This window comes from Plectropomus leopardus, chromosome 23, assembly GCF_026936395.1.
Source record: "Plectropomus leopardus strain MGB_pleo_1.0 chromosome 23, ASM2693639v1, whole genome shotgun sequence".
NCBI lineage: Eukaryota > Metazoa > Chordata > Actinopteri > Perciformes > Serranidae > Plectropomus > Plectropomus leopardus.
In genome coordinates this window covers 11,479,584-11,502,939 of record NC_142198.1, presented here as the reverse complement: position 1 = coordinate 11,502,939, position 23,356 = coordinate 11,479,584, and the positions used below count along the sequence as shown (strand labels likewise).

Genomic DNA, 23,356 nt, shown 5'->3' with positions numbered 1-23,356 from the left:
TGTATCTAAGACTGACTGAAATGACACAGGCTGAAAGACTCCAGATTTCAGTTATGTTTTTGTTTTTTTAAGCAATGTGAATATGTGCTGGATTGTTTTTTGTGTGTTCTATGACAAAGAATATCTTAAGGTTTCTGATTTTGTTAAGGAAAAAAAAATTTCAAGAAGCAAACTTGGTCCTTGGGAAATTGTGATTTTTTCACTATTTAAAAAATATATATTTTCATTACTTTTTATGGGACTTCCGCAATTGACAAAGTCACAGAAAGGCTTTCAATTTCAGGCAATTATTTTATCCAGCCATTTATTGTGTATATAGCTTAGTAAGGGGCCTTATTATCTTTAAGTGCAGCTCAGTAGGGAATGTGGTGCTGTAGAGTGACGTGTTATCGACATGTCACTCTACAACCATGCAGAGAAATTGCTGGAAAGGTGCTCATAGTATCACAGACTAACAGTCATGTGTAAGAGCTAGAAACGTATTGTGTTATAGGTGTGTGTGCATTAAAACAAACAATTCTAACAGGGATTTAATTTAACATTACTTACGTTAGCTGTAAAACTAACTCGCCTTCATGTTGAAGTCTGCTTTGTCGTGAACAGAATTGTCCTTGACACAGACCGTAATTCCTTCTCTTGCACTAAGTGTAGTATTGTAGTAGTAAGTACAGTATAATGCCATCATGACTTAATGCCTTTTAGGAATTCAAAATAGTATTAAGGTGAATGCTATTTTAATAGAAGACACTGAATTATTTAATTGCACATGTTTTGTGTTTGCATATCACAGTTGATCTTTTATACCTTTCATTCCTATCACATTCGGCATTACACTAGATTAACTAAATAATCGAGAATGCAATACAATGAAAAGCTAATATTGTTAGTAAACTGAGGTCTGCACTTATCAGGGATTCTGATAATGAACAACAGAGGAATTTACCTCAAATGAGTCTTTTATGCTTGATAGAAAGAATTAGGCCTCGCCTTTTCACATTTTCCCAAAACCAGCTACTGTGCCAGTATTAGTTACAGCCATACCTGTCATTCTGCTCATAGACAGTGACACTGTAAATTGGCAATTACAAAATGTCAGTAATCAGAGCAGAAATTATGTCTGTCACAGGCCTGCAAAATACAGATGGTTTTAGAGAAACACTGGGTTCCCGCATGACTTCAAGTGTAAAACACTGCAAGCTTCTATTGGACAGTTAGATGGTACACTATTGTTCATTTTTCTTCCCATAAGGTTTCAGGTACACAATAATGAACAGCCCACATTACATGTGATTGTATATCACTGTTTGTATCACTTTCGTGTATAATCCTTCACTGTTCTGTTCTTCATCAGTACTTTGCAGATATGCCCACTTGAGAAAATACGACCTAATCAGTGACTTCTGCATGTGTTGAAATCTATATATTTCAGATTACAAATGGATGGATTCGCAATCTGTGCAGTGGAGGTTATGGTTCATCCAGAAAGCCTGTGTGGGCCCTTTACATAATGATGTTTACCAGCTGTTGTGGCATTTTAAATCCATTTTAGTCAATTTAGTCCATATTTGCTACAGTACTGTGACATCCAAGTACATCCAAGAACAGTAAATCAGTTTTTCATTTTAAAGTAATGGTTCAACATTTTGGGAAATAGACTTATTCAATTTCTTGCTGGGAGTTAGATGAGAAGATTGATAAATCTCATGCCTGTGCATTAACTTCAGAACTAGAGCTTTTGGAGCATTTAGCGTAGCGTAGTATAATGACTAGAAGCTGGAGCAAACAGCCAGCCAGGCATTCTCTGTCTCCAAAGTTAAGAAAAATACATACTTAACAGCACCTCTCAATCTCACTAAGACTATTGCATTGTATTTGGTTAGTTGCATCAATGCACAACCCAAAATCTCCAAAACAGAAAATGTGACGTTGACGTCACGTGGGGTTGGCATCTTGTGAGGATCATGCTGTCTTATTGTGCCTGCGACGGCGGTCATGCAACAGAATTTGGACAAATAAATCACGAGAATCAACACAGATCTATATGACTTGGCAGACCAAGACAGGATTATAGACCCTGGTGCACTACCCTCACTCATATATCCAGACATTGCAAACTTTAATTTTTGGGCTGAGGATATATACTTTGATAAGATATCAAGAGTGTGTACCACACAAGTTCGTGCCCCTGTCTCACGCAGCTTAAGTACCTTTACTTTCTCTATAAAAATCAATGGGTTTACAGGGAGTTTCACGCTCTGCATTGTAGTCCATGCTGGTTGCATGGCAACCTCATTCCAGGACGTCACTAAGCCCAGAGGGGAAACGTTTCTGTGTCAACTTCCTGTAAAACCATAACAACTTGACTTTTTGGAAAAAGGCACAATATGTTAATTACTCAGTTTTAGAGGTGCTGGTAGTAGTATTTTTTAATTTTGGACTAACCCAAACAAATTTCCCCCTACCTCCAATTTTTAATGCTAAACTAGGCTAATCTCCTGCTAGCTTTAGCTCCATGCTTCATGCACAGATGAGAGAGATGTAGATCTTGTCATCTGACTCTTGGGAAGAGAGTACACAAGTGTGTATGTTAAATTGTTGATCTATTCCTGATTCATCTGCAGACTGGACTTAAAGTCCCGTATGACGCTTGTGTTTACACTCCAGCTATCTCAGAACATGCTGCTCTTTGTTCAACGGGCAAATGCTTCTTGCTCTGACAACGTGGAAAAAGCATGTTCTCCACGATGAAAAGGGCATTTAGCTTAGCTATGTTTGGTTGTTACATTTAAACATGGGAAAGAAATGCAATGCATCAAAGAACTGTCTGCTCTCATTCATCTCCTTCCTGTAACTCCTTATTTACCTATAGACATGAAGCAAAAACAACATGTATTCTGCATGTAGCCTGCTAACGACTTTATATAGTCAGTCTGGCCTTGGTTTGTATGCCTCTGCAGCTGCAACAGCCTTGGCTGGAGGTATTATCTTTTTGAGCTGTCCATCAGTCCTTGCGTACATGTGTATGTCCCATTCTCATGAACACAATATATCAAGAATGCCATGAGGCGATTCCTTAAAATTTGGTGCAAACATTCACATGGATTCAATGATGAACTGATCAGATTTTGGCGGTCAAAGATCAAGTTCACTGTGACCTTAAGTCCATCTCATTCTAATCAACGCAATGTTTCAAGAAGTCCTTCAGGGATTTTCTTCAAATTTGGCACAAATGTCCACCTGGACTCAAAAATGAACTGGTTAGGATTGAGTGGTCAGAAATGAAGGTCACTGTAACCTCACAAAATATGTTTTCATCCATAACTCGAGAATTCATATGCAAATTATGACAAAATTTCAAACAAATGTCCAATAGGATAACAGGATTAGGTGCTCTGCATTATTCAGTGTCTAAACTCAGGAAAACAGATATTATGTAGGATACTGAATTGGTGACACTAATCTTGGGTATACATCTTGAAACTGTGCTGATTGCTGAACAGCAAGACACAGAATTTGTAGCTTAATTGCAGCATCATTCATATTTGAAGCATTTTCAATGGTCATGGCCACATATGAGTCTGGACACACATGGATGTAAACCTTAAATGCAACTTGACTGGTTTGCCAAGGCATACAAATATGAGGCAGTAATTCTTGTTCTAGATCTGAGTCGTCTTGTTTTCTCAGGCCTGATCCCTTTTAATTAAATATAATGCAACAATTATGTGGGCACAAATCTCTGGTGCAATAAATGTTCTAAATAACAATTCTGCTTATACTACATGCTCCTTTATCCCACCACTCCATCTAACAGCAGCTGGAAAAAACTTGACCAGACACAACACACACATATGCCTCTTGACTGAAGAAAAAAACCCAGCAGCAGCACAATCAGCAAAGCCATTTTTAATGAGCCTCTTCCCCTCTCCATCTATCAGAATGGAATTAGGACAGCACTCAGTGACTTAGGGGAGGGAAGCTGGGAGAATGGGGGCACATGGCAGAGGGAAAAAGTCTTCATTAAGGACAGCGAAGTGGAGGTAGGAGGAGAAAGAGAGGGAGCAAAAAAGAAGAAGAGGAAGAGAGACTTAAGTGATCCAGAAATGCTTCTCCCCTCCTCTCTCTGCCACCTAATCAGGGAGACAAAGTTATGCCGGTCAGAGCGTTTGTTATTCCAGCTAATCCCTCATCACGGTATTTCATCAGGTTTGGCATTTGGCTATCTGCATTAATTAGATGTTGGAATGGACGCAGCGTTAATAACTGACACAAGGCAGATAATGAGAAATCGTCTGCACGGCCATATCCTCTCACCATCACACTCCCTTTGTCAGCACTGATACCTCTGTGCTTGAAACACCACTTCGTGTTTACCTGCGCCGGATTTCATTTATTGATGATTCAGGCTGTTTTTAGTGCCAGTGGCGATAATGTACTGTCTGCACTTTGGGAGATAAGTGTGTTCTGGCGCGATAGTTTGGGCTTGTTCGGAATGTCTCTCCTTCTGTCTCCTCCTCTATTTTTATCTCTGCTCTCCTTCCAAAATGTTTTCTTCTGCTCTCTCCTTTTCTTTCATCCCGCATTTCGCCTTACATTCTCTCCCATTCACTCTTTCTCTATCTCACCTGTCTTTCTCGTTTTTTCCACCCCCAGACCTTCCCAGAGGAGAGTAAGAACTCCTATCTCTCCTCTGCACACTCTCCTCCACTTTTAGACTGTCTCCTCCCTCCCCAACTCCCCCTCCCTCCCGTCCTTCCCGCCTTCATCCATATCAACACTCGGTGAATAGCCCTCTGCCTAATATTCATTCACAGTTCCCCTTCTTCTTCTTGACTGCCTCCCCTTCCCCAGCTGTGTTTCTGTCTCGCTGTACCACTTTCAGTTTACACTTGGCGCTTTAATATTCCGTCCTCCATCCTGGCGCTGCCTCTCGAAGCTTTGTCTCTTCTCCCCGCCTCCCTCCTTCACTCTCTCCCTCCTTCCAGTGACGTGACTTTCTCTTTAGTATTCTGTCAGTCATTGACAAGTGTATGGTGATGCGCCTCACTCTGTCACAGGTCTCAGATCAGCTGCAGTCACGGAAGGCACGACGTCTTTGACCTTCTCTGATGGAAATGCGCGTCATAGCTCAAGCTAAAACAATGTCATGGAATTAGTTACTTTCTCTATTTCCTTATCCCGAGCATGATCCATTTTGCTATTTTGTCATTTCTTCAATTCATTGCTCTTCTCTCCCTTTGTGCTGTGCTCTTTAATCCTTTATGGGATGAGGAACGTTGACTAAGAACACATTCTTATTTACAGGAGCAGCCTTGGGGTGTAGTTGCAGAGAGAGAAAAGGTCACTCTCATTCACACCTGGGAGTTGCCCCGGTGTTGTACTCTTTGCTGCCGACCAGCTTCATCAGAGTGGTCGGAGTGCCTTGCTGAAGGGCACTTGAGTGAACTTGAAAGGGTTCTCAGGACATCTGTCCATTTTCTGCTTCTCGTTCTACTTTTCAACCACCTTTTTTTTCCAAACCTTCCCTCAACTGCTTCTTCTATTCCTCTATCTATCCTCACTCTCGACTTTACATTCACTTCTCTCCCTGCTTCTCCCATCTGTCCCTCGCTGTCACACATCAGGAGTGTGTCAGCGAGGATTCAGAATATGTCAGAGCGCCGTCTGGTCACTCTGAGCATTTTTTTTCTTATTTTTTTCAGACCCCCTCCTTCATCTGTGAAGGTTTTGTTCCATCTCCTGCCTTCAGTCTCACCCTCCCCTGCTATTGTAAACAACTGATTATGCCTTTGAGTTATTCCATCAAGTTTTTTCTAGCCTAATGATTCTTGTCATGGCGCTGAGCCGAAAATTGAGGCACTCGCGGATCCCCAGTGTAACCGAGCCTTTATCTTTCAACTCTCAAATCCCAGAAGCTCCTTGTAAGTCTTCTCTTTGGAGAGTCAGCACCAAAAGCCAAATCTCTCAGTCAATTTACCAAGCGGCCAAGTCGTCATTATTTTGTGCATATACTGTCATGATCTTACTATCATTAAAATTCGTCCCTTACATAACCATCAAGGACGCGATATCATGCTGAGAAGAAGGACAGGATTCACTGTGTGTGCACTCACTCGTACACAGTCTTATTTATTTATTTGTTTTCATATACTTTCCTTTCTCCATTTTTGGACGAAGCGATGATTCAAAAGAAATGAATCCTCAATAAGCACAAGCCATGAGTAAAATATTCAAATGGTGCCCTATTTACAAAGGCTGGAGAGCTTCTCTCCCACTGCCGTCACATGTTTGTTATGTGATATAAAAAGAGAGGCAGCGGCAACTCCAGAGACCTCAGCCACAGATATTATGTGCCAAGTGGAATCTTTTTATAGCAAGTGTAAACACATTCGTTTGCTGCATTAAGATCCGCTCAGAATTTAGCCGCTTGTCAAGTGCTGGACAAAGGATGTGCCACGTCTTCATTTACAAGAGGTGGAGGACACTGCGGTGTTTTGAGTGAGGGATACGATGTTTGAGGAGTACAGTAGAAGAGGGCTTGTGTGTACTTATGCAAAATCCTGTGTGCTCCCACACCTGTGTGCAAAGGAGCGCTTCTGTGTGTGTTTGGGCCCAAGCTGCCAGACGGCTCCTATCTTGGTGAGTCAGACGGGCAGGGAAGCTGGCGAGGCACGCCGATCGTTTGAAGTGCTATTCTCTCCCGGAAGTTCGATCCGCCCAGAAGAAATTTGTCATGTTGTTCTACCTTTCTGATTCCTGTATGGTGGGGGTGAGGGGGAAGGTATTTGTTCCTATTTACTGTCGACATCTCAATAAACACACACTGGTGCGTAACAGACCGGTAAAGGTAACTAAGGAATTTGCTTGGCCTTGCTGTAAAAAAACATTTTTATCTCGTCTTTTGCTCCCTGGACGGGGCAGAAGTGGGCCAAGCAGTTGTTCTAGCCCCATTCTTGACAGGACATACTTCATCATATATTCACCTAGCCCTTGGCTACACACAGGATTTTGCCAAAAACTCAGATTTTCTTTCTCTCAATCCTCATCAACATCTGCCTATCATCCTCTCTTGCTTTGCTTGAAATTGTCTCACCAGATATCTCCCTTTGCACTATCTCATCATCTCTTACTTATCTCTACCCATTCTCCCTCCTGATTTCCCTTCCCTATCCCCCCACCCCCCTCTAGCTAACAATATCCACCCAAGGCTTACAGTATATGCCGATGTCATTCCATCTGAATTGAATACCTTTTCTTCCATTGGTTAATTAAAGCTACTCTCTCTTTCACATTATTAAACTCGACTCCTCTGAGATCCATCAAATCCCCTGGACAGTAAGTACAAATGAGGCCGAAAGGGGAAGACTGAAGGAGAGACATAGGTGGTAATAGAAAGAGAGAGAGGAAGGAGAGAGAAACATATTTTGTAGAGCCAGAAAGCCTCAAGAGTGATTCAGCCATTGTTACTCATCCCTTCCTTTTTGCAAGAAGGCTCATGTCATGAGTATTTTAAGTGCTCTCCATTCCGTTGTTCTCCTTTAATCCTGTTAGATAACTCTCTACCTCCCTCCTCCTTCTGCGTCTTTCTTTCTATTTCTCTTCTTTCCTCCTCCACTCCCCGCTGCCCACTCAGCAAACGGCGAGTTATGCTCTCTGCCACAAAAAAAGAGTGTGCCTAAACAAGGTAGAAGAAGGAAGAAGAAGAGGAAGCGAGAGCAAAAGGGAGAGCACGGGAGAGGGAAGATGACAAAGATGTGGCGGTACTAGTAGGCGTTGGAAAAATCTGCTGGCCGGCGCAGGCTCATTTGTTCCAAGGAGGGATGAGTGTGGACGAGAGCCAAGGCGGTGGCGAGTGAGTTGTGAACCGCATACGACTTGTATTTAACCCGTGCACAAAGAAGGGAAGAAGTTCATTTGAAATGTATGTAATGCAGACGTAATGCTGAAGAATTTAATATCTGGAAAAGCTGCCAAACACAGAGCGACATCTGAATTTGTGTTAATATTTTGTATTTCTGTCAGCTGCCCAAACACACACTTACGCACACACACACTCATGCAGCTTACAGAAAGGAGTATCCCGACACAAAAGTGCCTTTTGTAACCTCAAAACATAGCCTCCCCATCCTTTCCCCTGCATAGTATAGTGTCTGATGATAAGAGGTTGAATCACACTGGATTCACACTTGTATACCAAACAATACAGTGATGCAATGGTTCAAACCTGCCTTGTAACTGCTATGCAAAGCCAGCAACCTCACTGAAGCCGCTTCTACTTCACAAGAAAATACATTTCCCACAAGCCCACATCATCCCCCAGTCCATCATTTACATGAGGACAATTACAAAAGAGGGAGTTGTAGTGTAGCAGCCAGGCGTTGCAGTTCATCTGCCAAAGACGAGGTAGCCACTTAGCGCAGGTGAGGTGGGGCAGCCACATTCCTGCAGCTCCTCACATGGAAATAAATGGGTCACAAGAGCGGTGGAGAATTTGCCAGACCGATAGCACAGACTAGTGGTGAAGCTTTAGAACTGCATGAAAGGTCTTGTGGATTTGAATGTGTTTGAGGGAAATTCAGTCAAAACCAACAACCCTTCTCTCAGCTGTCACCCAAAGTGGATAATTCCCTTTGATACATGGTCCTTGCATTTACGAGGCGCCATCATTACCACTTTCTTGAACAAGCTTAACCTTCTCAATCACACCCCGACCACCTGATTCACTTACAGATTCCGCTCTTCCTCTCGCTGCCAAAGAAATTAATTCAGCACAAAGAGGGAGGCAGGAGGGGCAGGCACTTGTGCCGAGAAGAATTTGCATGACCCAAAAATGCCCTGCCTCTCCATCGACTCCATAAATCAAAGGGATAGAGAGAATCCCCAAACGCCTCCATTCTTTGTCCTCAAAGGTGATAAATTGATCCCTGGCTGGCTAATAAGCAGAGGCACAGGGCGGCCCAAACTTCCCAAAGATTTATGCGGCGACAAGTGGATTTATAGAGGAGGAAATGTGAGCGATCTGGAGTGCAAAATCTATTTACTTCATTCGTCCCAGTACTCATGAGAGTTGAGATGGGAACTCCTCAGGGAAACCCGGGGGTGTGAGCCTCGGAGAAGTAATGTATCAGGACAATAGAATAGACTATCTGTCATGGATGCGATGAATGTGATGGAATTATCTGGTTTTGATTGATGAACATGTGTTTCCAATTACAAAGAATCTCAGTGAATATGCCCACTGCCTTTGGATGGGCCTCAATTCAACACAATTTTGAGTAGATTTCATTCCCAGACATTGCCCTTTCATTAAATCTGATCTAATAACGGCAGATTGCTGAAAATCGATATGACCGACACTTAAGCATTCTTAGGTTTGTCAGCCGAATGAAGGGAGGCAACAGCTTGACTCCACCAGGCATAAGAAAAACCTTTTAAAGCAACTCAACCAGTCATCTTAATGACGTGAGGTGATACAGTGACAGGAAAAGCGGCCTTTTAAGAAGATGATCAATGCTATCATCTTCTCCAAAGCTGACTGGAAAAACGGGACAGAATATAGTGGCGTAGAGTTTCCTAAGAGGAGCTACCCTCCTTTCCTTTCTCTTCATGCAATTTTCCCAATTTAGCCTTAATGTGTTTTCCCTCTTTCCAGCTTCCCTCACTCCATCTTCCTGTTTCATTCTCAGTTTCATTGTCTCATCTGATCTCTCACCCTTTACTCCTTTCTGCTGCCTTAACCCATCCTGTTCTTCCACCGTACCTCCTTCTACGCTTTCTGTCTACCACACATTATCTCACTCCCCTCTTTGCTCTGACAGCATGCTTATCCTGTTGTGTCGATGAGATATTTGAACGATTAACATTATGCATGCTGAGCAGATTATGATAGCCTTTGGGGAGGAGCAGTTGCAGCATGATGGAAAGTTTCCAGCATGATAGAAAACTCTGCTGATAAGAGGGGCTTTGCAGACAAGGGAGAGGTACTATCGAAAGATGTCTGTACTCACCTATTCTCCACCACAGCAGAAGCAGCAGCCCTCCACATTCTTCATTCTAAGAGAAAGAAGGAGAGTTATCTTCAGTTTGTTTCAAAACTGGCAATAGTGCTTGTGTGCAGGACAAAAAAGTGGATAGTACCAAAAGCAGTGGTTCCCAACTGGTGGGTTACAGTACAAAACTGGAACACAGGTCTGCTCTGAATGGACCGCAAGTGACTCATGACCAAGTTCGTGAAAAACCCACTATATTTTGAGCTACAGTAAATTCCAAGCATATCAATCATTTTGAATTGTGGTTTCCTGCAGTAGAGCGAGAGAGGGTTGGGTTTTTTTTAAGTACAGTAACTATTTAATTTCCCTGTTCTTGGTTTTATTTTGCTTGTAAACAAACTGTGCCTTTGCACTGGTCTTGAAGCAATAAATACTTCTTTGGTTGCAGTGTCTGTCAGAAATTTGAAAATTCAACTATAATTTCTGTTTTACAGTTTCTGGCTGCGATAAGTGGTGTCATTTTGGCGATTTTTATTTTGGCAGGCCCACGGTTTGGAATGCATGTTCTCTTTCAAAATCGCCCAAAAATTTTGAGCAAAACAAAACTGCAGATTTTTTTTTAAAAAAATATCACTATAAACTTGGAAAGGAAAAAAAATGCCAAAAGTTTTTACCCAAAATTTGAAAGGAAAACAAAAATCTGAAAAAAATGTAAAAGAATAAAACAACTGGGCCTGCAACTTTGGCACACCCCCAACACACACACACACCCCCACCCAACAACACACACACACCCCTCCCCACAAAGGTCCTGGCTAAGCCTCCGAAGTCCTCATATCCTATAAATGCCCCTGGTTTTAACTAATTGCTCTTTATTCTTGGAATACGTTTCAATGCATTGTGTTTTAAACCCATGTCTTATTAACATTTTGTAAAATAAAACTGAATATGTCGTACATTTTCTTATGTGCTGACCTTGAACTAATGACTAAGGAGAAATCTGGAACCAGTGGCTGGACAAGTTGGGAACCACTGGTCTAAAGTATTAGCAATCACAGGAGGGACAGCTATGGCCAGTTGTAGCAATAAAACAACAACAATTTTCCATGCAACTTATATTATAAGCAAACGTTGCTGCATCTTGAATTGATTTTTGGAATTTGCATCTTTGAGTTTGGATGGGAACATTTTTCACTGAGACAGCTCACATGGCAAATGTGATATCCCGTCAACATCCGCCCAACAACTGCAAACCTATGCAAATGTGTCTAAAACATCCTACCTCCTCCCACCCAAAGCAGATCTTTTTTGGGCTGCATGACGCCAATTCTGAAAAGACATATGATGTACCATATAACTAATTCCATCTACGTCTGACAGTGACGCTACCCGGTGCCACTGAGGCAGCTGTTGGTACAGAGAGAGAGTGAGAGTGAGAGAGCGAGAGAGAGACAGAGACAGAGAGAGAGAGAGAGAGAGGGGGAAGCGAAAGGCAGATCACTTCCCAAGTGCTCATTTTTAGCTGGCTTGTTTGGGCACAGCGCACCAGAGCTGACGAGCTGAGCACAGAGTTTTTGACACAATGGTGTCAAACTCGGGACTGTGATGTTCAGCTCACACAAGTGAATCACATCGCACCTGCTGGCAACATGCAGACACAGACACAAACAGACTGTTATCAAGCCTGCGTGGCAATTAGTGTGTTTGGGAGTGCTGTGAACCCTAATGACACATTTGCCATACATTGTTTCATTAAAGAGGCTTTCAGGGAGATAACATATGGAAGCTATTGGAACTGCTGAAACAATTTGTAAATGGCATCGGGTAAATCATATTAGTCCTGTAACTTGTAACTTGAGCAACACTCAGCTAGTCTAGCAGCTGATCGGTTATTAGCTACTGCGTAGTATGAGAATTGCTGTCTTGCGAGTTTTGTTTCACCTCTTCCCTCATGTTTTTAGGAAATATTTAACAGATGGGAGCCTCACTGTTTTCTATGCTATGCTGTGTCAGCACTGAAATGAAGCCTATTCCTTCTTGTTGATGTTTCAAACTCTTTCAATAAAACAGATACGAAAGCTCACAAATGTACAACCCACTGTGTAGTTGGAATGTAATGATACCTCGGTCTCCATCAATATATTGATTTAATGATGTCTATTCATATTGTCGTCTTTAAGGTACGCCTTTATTTTGAAATTCCGATTTTTTACCATTCCCCTCCAGGCACACCTCCTTCCTTACGATTCAAACAGTGTTAGCTGCCTAGTGCCAAACAAACAATGGCAAGCAGACAAGAAAAAGACAATGAGGATATTTATTGATAATGGACCAGAATTAACTTGATCAAAAGTAATGTCATGGCAGGCTTTTTGATATTAGCAAATATTGTATCATTGACCAAATAATTGACAAAATATTGTTTCGTAATGAAATTTGTGAGGTATAATCCTACTGTAAAGTATCTGCCCAGTACCAAAAAGTGGACAGACATAGTAAGCCACAAGCTGCCAAACATAGATTGAAGCATTTAGTAGCAAAAGAGATTGGTGAAAACCGAAGAAGAACTAAAAGGATCTGGAATATTGGACATACAAACACTGTGGCAGCATGTCAACAAATAGACTGTCTTCAGAAGTGCTAATAAGCGGTATAGTACTACAGCTTTTACTGTTGTTGGGCAGAGAGCCATCTTGGCATGTAAGGGTTTGTAAGGTTTCTTTGACTTTCCAACTCAGATATCCAACTTCAGGAGGCATTTCAGTTAACATTTCTGACGGGCAATGCCAAAATTCAGACCTCCCAGTGCACAATGAATGCATGATTTGAAGGCTAGACAATATATCCATACTATATCAACATTGTGATATGAGGCTAGGTATAAGTCTAGATTTTGAATACCCCAATACTGTAAGTGTTGGGGTTAAGTGCTCTCTTGTTGCAGTATTGTTTCAAAAGTTATGCAATGTTCTCCGAAAGTGCAACTCCAGATTGTTTTCAGTATTCAATACCAGGCTCTATTCGTAACTGGACAGTAGTTTAGTTGTGTTTTTACAGTATCGACTGCCAGTTTTAGTCACAGACTTGAGGCTTGTTTTACAGTGGTCCTGCAGTAAACATTGAACTAACCCTCCATACCACAGTCCATTTCCTGTGCTGTTTATACAAGCACCATGGTGCCATAATTCCCTTGCTTTGCCAGCAGCAAAGTGTGCTGTAAATTACCAGTCATTTATGACTGGGTGTGATCTTCCCAGCATTCAATCAGAGCACTAAAAAAAATAAACAAATAAGGATACAATTTTTTTCTAACTGCACCCACTTGACTGGCGTTTTAGAAGTCGTGTATGGATAAGTAATATCTTCACTTCCACCTCAACATTCTGGTGGTTTTATGAGTCGAGCTGGTGTCTCTGTTGGTTACTGTTCAGGGGAAGGTCATAAACGGGCGATTTATGTCTGAAGTGCAGCCAGGAATGCTGATGCTACTGTCAAAGTGCCGAGATACTGTCTGGTTTGAATCACATTTAATGGAAACTGTAAAGTCCACAACTGAGTGTCCTAACTCATGCACTTTTTACAGTATGTGCTCACACCGAGGAGTTAACATAACTGGCAGACAGAAGATATATAGAAATGCATGATGAGATAGATGGAATATAACTTTGCTCATTGCGACAGTAAAAGCAGGTTTCACATTTTCAGCATCTTACATCACATCTCAAGTCTAATTTGAGGTCTAAGTGCACCGAGTGTGCCGCCAGCGTTAAAACTAATCGTCATAGTAAGAAATGAGAACACTTCATTAGCTCTCAGTCTTCCAGTGGTGTCTGGGAAATATTATTCAATACAAACACATAACTTGCAACACAATCTCAAAAGTACAATGACCATTAACACAACACCAGCTAATATGATATTGTATCGATTACTGCACCACCTTTTTCTTTTGGAGCTGTTATCTGGACTTTTAAGCGACTGTTGTTAAGTTATGGGCATTTTAATTGCTATAGACAGGGGTCCATTAGCATAGCTTCTTGGGTGGCCATGGCCATGTTTCTCTAAATCATTAAGCTAATTATACAAGCTAATTAATCAGTATGCTTGGAATGGGCTGCGTGAGGAGACGCTGCTCTTTGTTGGCTTGCATAATGAAAGGAGTCCATTTTTAGATGGGGAAAATGAAGAAGGGGAGGGAGAAAGAAACTTTGATCTCAAAAGTAAACATATGATTTTTGCATATCAAGTGCGTTGGCAAAGTAGGGAAAAAAATGTGAAGTCGGATTACAGATGCAAAAAGCCAAGCTCAACTCACATTTGTAGTGCTTTGAAGATGCGGTGCTGCATGGAGGCAGCAGATAGGAGAGGTAGTGTTTACAACAGTGTCCAACAACCAATTATCAGTGTCAATGTCATGCAAGACAAAAACAGGCATAGATCTGTCAGTCAATGGCGTTGCTGTGACGTTTCAGAGCAGTCAAACAATTTCAAGCATGTGCTCCTCCTTCCGCTACTGAGCCTAGCTCTAGTCCTGGAAATTCATAAAGTAAATATGGGAGACTGTTAATATTGATAAAGCCTGCCTGTGTGTTTTCGAGAATGAGGAGGACCTCTATGCTCCTTGGATATCATTTAGGGTCCCTTGCCACCCTATTATTTCCTAGTCATCAATCTGAACCGAACCGTTGACAAAATCAATTAAGGTCCCATGCATGTGCACTGTACGGTTATCACAGGGCGTGTATGTGCATCAGAGTGAGTGTGTGTACGTCAGGCGCATATTCATGCTTTCTTGCACACAACTAAGGGTGCATGAAAGAGAGTCACTGTCAAAAATTATTACTTACAAGCAGACATATTCCAACATCCTGCTATCCTGTCTTCAGTATGTGGTAGAGACACTGTCAGCGTTCATGCAGGAGTCTATTTTTAGCAGCTCTCATTATGCACAACGGAAAATCACCTCCTTAAAGTACATGGAGCATGTTTACAGAACCTAATGGGACTATGCTGATAATACAGCAATGTAGAGGGTTTGTTGGTGTACGCTTGTCTCCATACATCTCATCATGTGATTATATGGGCAACTCTACAGCACAATGATCCAAGTCTTTTGGTGTGAATGGACAATGATATGATGCACTAAAGCATGACTTACATGGACCTCTCTATCTCTTCCCCTTTAGGGAGATTCTGAGGAGTTCTCTTCTTTCATCACTCTGGTCTGAAGCAGCAATCGCAAATCATTATTCCAAACAGGTAAGATCCTTCTCCCTTAAAATTGTATTACAGAACAAAGCACTCCATCTATGACAATCTTCTATAACCAAAATCCTGTTTTTAACGCCCAAATGTCAAAGCACCTACAAAAAAAACCCAACAGCAAGATAATAACGTTACCACAGAGATATCAAATCAAAGGTCAAACAACTAAATGTTGTTAGTATAGATGAGTATAGATGAATGTATGAAATGATTTACTGTTCAGTCACAGTAAATTGGTTTCTTTACCACCTGACTTTTATTATTTGATATGAAACAATATTCAAGCTTGGCAAACAAGTTAGGTTTGATTTCCTTTATGAAACAGGCTGGCTGTTCTAGAAATTATAGAAGAGTCAATGTTTTGTTTTTAACAAGCTGTGTTTACAGTATTATACTGTAAACTGTCCTTTGTAATCACATTTAAAATGTGTGACCAGCATTCTTCTCACACATCAGTAGCTGCTGTTTGGCTGTTGTACTGGACTGATGCTTAATTGCTTGAAATATCACTGGTATTGCTCTGAATAGCACAGTGACACACATAAAGCATGCTAATGGTGCCCTCTGGAGTACAGGAATCTCTACTGCTGCTGCAGCCGCTGCTGCTGAGGCTCTCGTGTTTTTTTTTTTACAGAAGATCTTTTTCCACATTAAGACTGTATGGATGATGCACCCATTCGCACTTTTCAAAGCACTGACAGGTGCTTTAAGCACATTGGGGAGGCCTGAGAATAAATGCAAACACACAAGGACTACAAGAATAGCCATCTTGGGAAAAAAAGCAATAAGCTAGTTACAGTATGTGGCACAAATGTAAACACACAGAATGACAAAAATCACTGATTGAAATAATATTGTGACTAGAATGCCTTCAGCAATAACACAACATGCTTCAAATTTAAAATGAATGTCTGCTTCTCATTATAATCATCATCATAATGATGTTCAAGCTGGGATCATTAGCAGTACAGTTCACGTCCTTTGGAACCAGAGCAGAGTTGTCCCCTATCACAGTGCTGTTTTTCAGATCAATGAGTAGTGCTGTGGTTTCCCCCAGAGGACTTGCGGGTGCAGCTGTAATTGGGAGCGTTTGTGTTGCTGCGAGTTACTTTTCCCTGGGCAGCACACACCAGAACATTCCCCTACATGTCCATAGGATTCCCAATGAACTTATCAACTGCACCTTCAAGTAAAGTTTTGCAGCTTGCTATTTTGAGGGACACGGCCTCTGCTTTTATGTCTTATTTTTACCTGCAGCATCAAGTATATTCCCAAGTGTGTTAAATAGGTAAGTGTAAACGCTACGAGGCAAACGATGTCTTTCACTTAGAGCGCTTCACACATATGATGCCCTCTGTCCCTTGTGGCAATTACTGTGAACATTTGCAAAAATTTGTTGAAGGCTCAGGTGGCAAAGTGACTTAAATTAAAGATGACAGCGACAAATGTAGCTTCAGTGGAAAGGCAAGACAAAAACAGTTAAGCACAGACAAGTGAGTTAGACTAACTTTGTGCCTGAAGTATTGTAAATGACAGCGGAAAAATTGTCACCATCGCATAGTCTGTTGGAGGCCATTTGAATGTCCTGTTCAACAACCATTAAGGCATTAAATTTAAATTGAATCTGCTGTTTCTTCTCAGAGAGAAAGTCTTAAAGACACTTGTAAATGACGCTATGGTGCATTTCACAGAGAGCGTAAGTGCCCTACACCTGTCAGATGGAGTTGTGTTTTATAAAGCAGAATTCACAGCAGTAGCAGGTGACCTCGTTTAGAATAGCAATGAGTCCAGCAGCCAAAAAACTTTCCAAAGTCTACTTTCCAAAAGTGCTTACTGTAAATGAGAAGTGACCTGTTAACAGTGAAAAATGCTGTCTTCTTACAGCTAAGGCCTTTTATAATTGGGGAAAAGATAAGGTGGTACAAACCACAGTGCATAACTGCTGTTTTGAATTATGGCTCTTAAAGGTCCAATGCGTAGTATTCAGGGGGATATATTGCCAGAAATGGAATAAAAAAAAAAAGTGTGTTTCCTTTAGTGTATAATCTGCAGAAAATAAGAATTGACATGTTATTACCTGAGAATGAGCCATTTATATCTACATAGGAAGGGAGTTCTTTTCTTTAAGTTGGTGTTTTTATCTAGTTTTAGAGCCTCTTTTTATACTACACCTTTGAATCTTGGTTGTCATACCTTCAAGTTTTGACAAGGTCGAAGATTTTATCCATTGAACGTTTGGATCTTTAGTTTATCTGGCCTACTGGACCCTCTGGACTGCTGCAAGCTTAACAGGTTTGTTTTTAGCCTGGTGGCTAGGCTAGTCAGTCGCTTTTGATGAAACTTTAAGCTTCCACAACTTCTACGGACAAACTACCAGTCTGATGGCTGAGTGTGGATCCGAGTGTCGGTCACCCCACCATACCGTTTCAAGGCTGAAGAAAAGCATCGCTGGTCTCAGCCTGTGAATGCTGGGCACACAGCGCTACCGCCTTCATCAATGCTGGTGGTGGTGCTAAAGTCTTTGACTTAGTTTATGCCATTCCCAGCCTGCTGACAAATTACTCATCTGTTAAGAAGGTGGTAGTCCGTATTGGCACCAACAACACTGCACGGCAACAATTAGAGGTGGTGAAAAAGGAGTTCACTGAACTGATGGAGCTCTTTACAAAAAGCGGTAAAAACATTCCCATCTCAGGACCCATTCCAACACTGGTTGAGGAACTGAACGTTTCAGTAGGTTGCTGGCTTTACACGAGTGGCTTCAGGCTCAATGTCCAGCTCAAAACATTGGGTCCATTGACAACTTCAATCTTTCATGGCAGCGTCCTGCGTTTTCTGAACTGACGGTCTTCATCCAAATCGGTTGGGCTCACATATGTTGTCAGCAAACATTTTTCATTGCTCTCTGTCCGGCCCACCTGCATGACTGTTTACAATCTCCGGCATGTGTGACTCTGGTCTGGATACTCACTCCTCATTGGTTATCAGTTCTTGTTCTACACAGCCATCACAGGCATAGAGGAGACATTACCTTTGCCATTCCAGTTATAACCAGCATCAGGCACAAAAAAGTATGCTCTCAGCCTGCAGCCTCCCAAGCTAACTTAACTCCAGTTGTGCACCAGCCTCAAACTCTGCCTGATAATGTTTTTAGAGCGTTAAAATTAGCACTATGAAATATCAGGTCTTTGTCAGGCAAGTCATTTTTAGTGAATGATTTCATTATCAAGGAGAAGCTGGATTTTTTGTCTTTAACTGAAACTTGGTTGAATGAAAATAATAGCACAGCGGCTCTCATCAAATCAGCTCCCCCAACCTTTAATTTTATTAGTGAGGCCAGAGCACTTAAAAGGGGAGGCAGAGCAGCCACCTTATTTAATGATGTCCACCAATGCAAAAAGTTGTAATGTGGGAAGTTTGGCTCTTTTGAATATTTTGCGTTTCAGCTGGGATCCACCTGTCGAGCAACCTTATTAACTATTTATAGGCCCTCTAAATATAATCCACATTTCGTGGGTAACTTTTCTCAATTGTTGGCTGCTGTGTGTATTGATTTGATTATGTTCTTATAGTGGGTGATTTCAATATTCATATTGATAACCCCAAAGATAGCAGTGCTAAATAACTATTATGCATCCTGGACAATTTTGGTCTTTCCGAACATGTGACAAATCCAACACATAACAAGGGTCATATTTTAGATCTCATTATTTCTAAAGGTCTACACATTTCAGAGGTCATGGTGAGAGATGTTGCCCTTTCTGACCACTACTATGTCCCCTTTAAAATGATCATCATTACTAATACCAACAGAATTAAAACAGAGGTTATTAAAAAAGTGTTATTCTAATAAAAACACCTGCACAATTTTCAACCAGGTTTTTATACCTACACTAGCTCTGCCTTCACCCTCAGTCAATGACCTTGTTCAGTTGTTATATTACAAATGTTATCGATGACATTGCTCCAATGAAGACTAAAGTTCTCTTTGGTAGGAAAAAAGCTCCCTGGAGCAATGCCACAATAGTTAAGCTCAAAAAACGTGTAAGAAGTGTAGAAAGGCAGAACACCGGTGGCGAAAAACCAGACTCCAGGTCCACTATGACATCTTTAAAGAGAGACTTAGAATTTACAACCTGGGGCTAAAGAGGGCAAGGCAGTCCTTTTACTCACTCAGAGGTCATTAATAAGAACAGCAACAAATAAAACAGCACTTTATTCACTATCGTTGACAGATTGACAAACCCCCAACATCACTGCCTCCTGAACTACCATCCACCAAATCCTGCAATGATTTTGTGTCTTTTTACTTTACAAAATTGTTAAAGTAAGACAAAAAGCTTGTAATTCAATCAGTTCAAGAAAAATGGTCAAAAATCACTTGTGCCTCCTAACAAGAACACTAGACCATGCAACTTTGACAGATATTGTTCAAAATCTCTGACCAACTACCTGTTGTCTAGACATTTTGCCTATAAGTTTCTTCAAAGATGTTTTAAACTACATAGCATCAGATGTTTACAAAATAGTTAATACTTCACTACTGTCAGGCCTTTTTCCATGCGCTCGGACAACTGCAGTTATGAGAGGTCTTTTAAGAAACCAAGTCTGGATGCATAACTACAGGCCCATATCAAACCTGCCATTTCTAGGAAAGATTATTGAAAAAGTGGTTTACCAGCAACACTTTCTTTTCAAAATAACTATTTTAATGCATTCCAGTCTGGATTTTGGTCACACCACAGCACTGAGACTGCACGTGTCAGAGTTTTAAATGATATTCATCTGAATAGTGGTGCATCAGAAGTTTCAGTTTTGGTGTTGCTGGATCTCAGTGCTGCATTTGATATAGTCGACCATAAGATACTGGTCCACAGACTAGAAGAATGGGTGGGACTTGCTCTTTCATTCGCTTTTAGTGTTTGAATGTAATTTTAAGGTTTTATTTTTATTATTGTATTTCACAATTTTCTGTGCCCCTGTACAGCACTTTGAATTGCCTTGTGTCTGAAGGGTGCTATAAAAATAAACTTGCCTTGCTTTGCCTTATATACAGCAATAAACATTTGGCCATAACATGTTTTTACAGTAGCCTTGAATGGCCGAACAAAACATTGGCTAAATTAAGGAGCATCCAATTGCTGGTTTACAGATTGCTGGTTGCAATCTGTAACTGCTAGATACCACTAAATCCCCCTAAATCGAACACATTGTTCCTTTAATGTTAAGTTAGCCTCATAATATACAAAGTATATTTTTAATCAACCCTCAGGGACACATTTCCATTTAATCTCCTCTGTTTAAGGCAGAGATGTTGCCAGGTCACCCCAGAGCAGAGCAGAGGTTAATTATCGTGTTCAAGGATACTTTAATGGGTATGGCCATCCATGGGGTCAAGAGAGAGGCCTTCCATTGTGATGTGTGGTCTGACCTAACTGACTGCTGGTCCATCCTGCTACCTGTAAGGGTCAGGGTATCTGATATGACTGTGTCTCCATTCTTCTTAAATTTGATATATTGTGTTATGGCTAGCAAAAAGGTGTGTGTGTGTGTGTGTGTCTGCGTGCATCTAAGCATGTGTTGGGGGCCGGCCCCAGCTCTGATGATTTATTATACCGCTTGAAGGGACTTGTACTTTCATGAGGTCACATGAGTAACATGGCAGTCAGGCGTAGCACACTGTTCTTGTTGGCCCTGCTGGCGATAGGGACGCATGCCAAAACAGCTAAAACAGATTCCAGTTTGCACACATTCAGGTACACAGTATAAAGTATATATTCATTGTATACACACACACACACACACACGCACACAAACATGCACACGCATACACAAAATCAAATACTGTAATCCAGGCTTAATACTGCTTTATCACCTGTGCAGGAGGCAAACGGTATGCAAATGCACATAAGCTATTCCAAAGGCACGTCAGATTTAAGGCCTGTCTTTAATATGTCTTTTGAGAGGTTAATTCTATGCAAATACGGCCTCATGAGTTGGAAAACATTTAGGATATTTTTCTAATAACACTGAGGGGATGCCACTGCGATGCAAAGTGGAGTCTTTTAGATTGACCTTGGATGATTATTTTGAGCTGGGATTTCACCTAAGGGCGGCAACGTAACATTTTTTTTTTTTTTTTTATTGCAAACACAAGTCTGCACAAGTGGAAAAGAGATAGCAATGGTCATTTGCATGCTGAGACTTCACTAAATTTACACAGTTTGAGTAGCTTGCCTGTCACTCTCCACACACCTTTGACAATACAGTCAGATTCTCAAAATGACAAGTGAAAATGGAGTGAGGCTGAAGTGTGCTTGTGATGAGTCTTCATTTTAGAGATTTGTTCTTCTTTTATTCACTCTCAGGTGTCTTATTGTTATGTTGTGTGCAATATCAAAAGAGTGGGTGAAAAATATATGCAAGCTGGTTGCTGGAGAGACATAATGCACCACCATGAAAAGAAGTAGAAAAAAGACTAAATGAACATATCAAATCTGACATGTTTGCTTTTGCTTTCCCCCATAAGTATAATTTTGACTGCTTTCTGCTTTAGTAAATAAATAAGGGCATTGTTGAAAATAGGCCATGAAAACATGCTAATATTAGAAATGCATTTCATCCACCGATTTCTTTTGCTTTCAAATGATGGACTAAGCCTCTCAGGCAAGCAGTGGGTTGATGCTAGTAGACTTTGATGCTCCAACTGACAGAATGGTAGCTGTACGTTTGGCTTTATTTCAGTAGGTTTCCTTAATGTATGTTGTTTTTTTGTTTTTTTAAACAAGCTTTCTGTCTTATTTTCTTTTCAGTTCTCTAATATAAAAACCTTATTCCACTGACTTTTTCTCATCTCTTAGGTGGGGGCAAAGGGGGCATTCTTATTATTGGTGAGTCGGCGAGGTAAAACGGCAGCATCGGGCAGCATGTTGGCACCTGCATGAACCCAACAGTGGAGCCTCATTTCTTGGTGAGTTGAACATATGTTTTTCGCTGCTTTCCTCAGACTTTTCCATGGTGAACTTAAAATTTGTGGTAGCTAATTTAGTTACGACTTAATCTCATCAACTCTTGAGAAAAGAAGGGCTTAATTGCAAAATAAGCAGAGGCATTTTTCTCTCTACTCTAAGCTTCTAATATGAGTAAAGCAGCTTTCAGAATAAATTTGTACAGCAATTTCATTGAAAAAAACCCTACACAGAACTGTGTAGAAAAGATTTTTTTAAACCAAGTATTTGCATTTAAATGGAGTTCTCTCTTGATTTTGTGAATGGTGTAAAAATAACAATTTTAATTTAGTAAATGACATGAGGATGATCTCATTATAGAATTTTTTTAAAAGATTTCTTAAAATCAACCCCTTTTGGAAATTTCAATATGTGTTAAGTTCAGGTTCAACTTAATTGAACTAGAGGTAAACCACTTTTGTCTAAGTGGGTTTAAAGCTGTGTCTCAATTTGGATACTACTGTGCACTTCCCAAAACCTTTTTTTGGCACATGAATCCAATATTGTTTAACTCCCATGTATAAAAATACTCAAGTGAAGGCCGCTGTTTTCGCATCATTTTGCTCATACAGCAAGGGCATTAGAGACGTCCATAGGCCAAGCAAGCTACTTATAGCTACCTATAGATCTATGGGGAAAAAGCCTTTTTGAGCCCGATGGCTTCATGCGACGGATTTAGACATTGTAATTCCACTGTTTGGCCACTACAAAAATTGGCTTCAAAGCCTTCAGTGCCTCCTGGGGGCCTTATCCCCTTCTGCTATTTAGCCAAAATAGCAACAATTGAGGGGGAGAGTGTCTAGTGTTCCACACTCAACTCTTTGGCTCTTATGAGTACACCATTTGGGTACTCACGCTGCACTGTATTTTGCAATACTTGTCAGTGTGAATGCATTTATGCAGTCAAAATAGCAAGTCTAAGTATGAAATACCATAAAGTGAGACACAGCATAACACTTGTTTTGTTGCAAAAAATTGAATATCTGTTGTATTTAAAATTATGTGACTCTTTGGAATGAACGGCAAATTATTGTGTAAAATTTGACTTAATACCATAAAACATATGACACTATTTGAAGCTTCTGACAAGGAAGT

General features: G+C 40.8%; 1 protein-coding gene across 30 annotated transcripts in view; it reads left to right on the top strand.

Annotated features, from left to right (window-relative positions):
• LOC121961980 (receptor-type tyrosine-protein phosphatase delta-like) overlaps positions 1 to 23,356 on the top strand; it is a 406,358-nt gene that overhangs the window by 150,206 nt on the left and 232,796 nt on the right. For all 30 annotated transcript variants that reach the window (XM_088073842.1, XM_088073833.1, XM_088073840.1 and 27 more), the window contains exons 5-6: positions 15,176 to 15,248; positions 22,115 to 22,224. The gene's annotated coding sequence lies outside the window, so the exon portion shown is untranslated. The remainder of the gene's footprint in view (positions 1 to 15,175; positions 15,249 to 22,114; positions 22,225 to 23,356) is intronic.